Source organism: Oculina patagonica, unplaced genomic scaffold (assembly GCF_052425735.1).
Source record: "Oculina patagonica isolate OP01 unplaced genomic scaffold, crgOcupat unplaced1414, whole genome shotgun sequence".
NCBI classification, from domain to species: Eukaryota; Metazoa; Cnidaria; class Anthozoa; order Scleractinia; family Oculinidae; genus Oculina; species Oculina patagonica.
The window spans coordinates 1243-4981 of NW_027557426.1; the positions used below are offsets into that span (position 1 = coordinate 1243).

General features: G+C 36.8%; 1 long non-coding RNA gene across 1 annotated transcript; it reads left to right on the forward strand.

The window, feature by feature from the left end:
* Positions 1–832: 832 nt before the first annotated feature.
* LOC144639863 (uncharacterized) lies at positions 833–2187 on the forward strand. Its single transcript, XR_013568233.1, has 4 exons — positions 833–938; positions 1290–1337; positions 1428–1595; positions 2063–2187. It is a non-coding gene; the product is annotated as an uncharacterized LOC144639863 (long non-coding RNA).
* The last annotated feature ends 1552 nt before the right edge of the window (positions 2188–3739 follow it).

Consider the following 3739-nt stretch of genomic DNA (forward strand, 5'->3'; position numbering starts at 1 on the left):
CGTTCATTTAAAAATATTTGTTTCCTCTGTTTCAGTGGCATGCCTGTAAACTAGCTATCTCGTTGAGATATGAAGCTAAGCGCATGACCACTATAAACATATATTTATTTTTTTATTATTATTATACTCCAAACTTCCAAAAAAGTAGCGCTAAAAGTACAGAATTTAATGAGATGAATTGTTTAACAATGACACAAGTAGACATTAAGGAAGAAGCAGGGAATCGAACCCATGGCCTCTCAGAATGCGGTCAGGCGCTCTAACCAACTGGGCTACGAGAGACTCGTGATAAGCTGGGCCATTTACTAAGTTATGTGATACGCGCAGAAACTAGTCGTTGTCGGTTGAACAATTGCATTGTTTTTGTTTTACACATTCCCCGCTTCTTAGGCTATCCTACTGTCGCCCTTCTATTTTTATCTCAGGTGCTGTAATCTTGGCGTTTGTCTTAATTTAATTTAAAACTAATCACCGATCATTTTCGTGTCCTGTCATTTCAGAAATCAAAAGCGAAAAGAAAAGCAGGACCAGAGAGCAGTTTGATTACTATGAGAGGTATAATGACGGCCCATTCAGTCTAAGATAAACATGAAGATTCTAGTTAAATGTTTTCATATATTTGCTGTAATCGTTTTAGGAGAATTGAGTGTTATATCAAAACCTATCTTTAGTGCAGTCTCCCCTGCATAGGGCGGAGAGAGGGAGATTTCAGCGACTGGTCTTACCCTATCCTCTAGCTTGATCAGGTACTTAATTATTATGATCCGACAAGGAAAAGGTAAGTGATGATGACACTAGATCAATGATGCAGTCAGTTTATAGGGTTCAATTGCTTTAGGTTTTGTCGGTTTTCAATAATTAAGGTTATATTGAATTTATTCCTTCCTAAACAGCAATCCGAACGGAATGGAATCTGTTGACAACCCACTGTATGAAAGGTAAAAGTGTAAAGTTCCTAAGTCCTCTGATTTAATTGATGAAAATCTCCATACAGGGCTAGCCAGGGGCGTCCCCCATTGCTGTACAATTTAAATGTTAACGTTTTTGAAATTTATTCCAGCTTGGAAATCTTCCATCAGGTTTACTGTTGCTTAATATTGGAACAATTTAACTGATGAACTTAGAACTGTGTCTTGCTTAAGAAATTTCGGAAAAAACATTAAAGCTTGTCCTTTTTAATTTAATTAGTACTTTCGGTTTTTTGTTTGTTTTGAAAAGCATATCTGTTGCTTCTTTAAAATCCGAGTTGAAATAAAGTTATATGTATGTTTGTCTTGCTATTTTCTCAGTGGCGTGAAGTTCACCTGTGAGTCAACAGAAAACCCGCTGTATGATACGTAAGTATACTCTCTTGCTATCAAAATACGAAGCAATGGGATTTGCGTTTAGGTACATGTAACAATCGTCCATTTCTATTTTACATGAAGGGGCAGTGAGAGCGCAGTGAATCCGCTGTACAACGCCAAGCGTCAGGTTACAGATTTTTACGCCGAGCCGAGCGCACCAAGTGAACCTGTGATGACTTTAGAGCCAGATGCCCTTAGGGAATATGAAAACCCTATTTATGATTTTACTGCAAGTTCTCCTAACGAAAGGTTTGTAGAATTTTGTAACACCGTTCATGTAACGTAACACCAGAGCGCTTTCCATTTGTCAGAACTGGCCGGCCAGACCGGTATATTCGAGAACAGAATTCGTTGTTGGACAGATTTATCTTATCAATACATAAATACATCAGTCAATACATAGATATTATACATTGTTATGGTGGATTTGTGGGAAAATCTAGTGGAGAAAGGCCCTTTTCACATTCAAGACAACCGACCCGGCCGGCCAGTTCTGACAAATGAAGAGCACCCTGAACGTGCGAAACTGTAATGAAAAACTGAAGAACAAAGAAAACATGAGCACTGTTTCCATGGTAGACCTTTCAGTTTTTCATTGAAATTTTACACCTTTACATTGCATTGCTTATTGTATCGAATTTTTTCACTGGTAGAATGTAAGCATATGTCACATGTATTAACTCAATCGGTAACAAATATTTTTTCTTTTATTTCAGCTCCGCTTAAAGATGTCTTTTTGGATGCAAAGTAATTCTCTTTTATTTTAAAAGTGACTTTGATTACTTCTTTTACTGTACTTTTTCTAAACTTCCTTCAATAAACATGGATTTGTCAAATAAAAGAGCTTAAAAATGAATGGGTCTTGTGGTTTGCTTCAGATTGCATGGACTTTGATGTCTCTCTATCCCACTCACTGTAAAATTTAATTTTAAATGACTTCTTTTTTAAAGCTTATTTTAACAAACCACGGTATCATTTAATTCAGGCTAATCAGGACGAATAAAGTTGATATCGTACTGAGCACAAATTCTTTATCTGGAGCGGGCACACGCTCGCTAGCGACATAAGTTGTGCAAGCAAACAACCTTTTCATGAAGGAATCCACGACTTTTAAAAAATTATCCAGCGTTAAATGACCTAACCCACATTTATAACTTTAGAAAATAAGTGGAAGCTAAATAAAACCCCCGTTTATAGTCCTAAAACTTTGCCGTCCGCAATTGAATCTCGTTTCTTCGGTTTTCCGTAAACTCTAAACATCTTAACTCTAACTATAGATAACCAAAACAGAAATGTCGAGTTGAAATACCCTGTTATCCTTTAAGAAAATATCGGGTTATTAAAGGAAATGCAATAGGAGCTTTTGGCAAAATTGTTATGTAGTCTTTAAAGTTTAAACTTCCAGTTTCAGAGACGTTTTCATACCTTCCCACTCGCGAGAACGTTTCCAAACGTTTTGACCAGAAACAGCAGCAAAAAACTGGAATAGTTCCTCTCTTTCTCGCTCTTCCTTTAGTATTCTTCTCGTTTTAACTTTGCTACCCTCTTGCCAGTCTAAAGTACAATAAATAATGTTTTTTTGTGCTGTTTGTCGCTCTTGAAAAGTTCCGAATTTCAAGGCAGAAGAATTAAAAACTATTCGAATCAAGCCAATTAAATGACGGCGATGCCCAAATATGGCAGTGGCAAACCGCGTTGAAGTGGGCTTTTGGCGGGAAAATAATCAGGCTGACAAATAATTAAATTAATTTATTACAATAATTACCAATAAATCGGTAGGGAAACCGATCGCAGAGAAATAAAGCAAATATTAGGCAATAATTAAAAGGGTTGATATTAAAAGTGAATTTATTTCTAGAGGAAAACACTCAAAGCAAGACGACAGGTAAAAAAGACCCGTGCTACCCTATGCAGTGTAACGCTGGTATAGACACGCTCCTTATTTAGTGACCGATTTACCAAACCACGTTGACCGTCCATTTTTTTTTGTTTTTTTTTTTGCTTTTTCCATAAAGAAGAAGATATTGCATCGCGTACGTATCAATGAAAGACCGGAGAAACGTAATTTGTCTTTCACATTGTGGCTATACATTAAAATGCGTAAACCACATTACATATATCCATGGATGTATCTTGTGCCCAGTCGAAGTCCGTAGAACCTCAATCCAACTTGTTAACAAAGAAATAACAAAGAGAGAGAATAAAAGCTTTTTAACGTCTTTATTATTGCTCCTGTTCTCAAATTACTACGCCTACAAATACGCTAGCTGATTTCGTCTAGCTAAAGTACTTCTTGTCTACCTAAAACGCGAGTAACAATCTCTATACCTAGGCGCGCGCTTTCCCATAGTCTGAGATTGCTAACACGGACACTAAAGTAAACAAAATCCGAT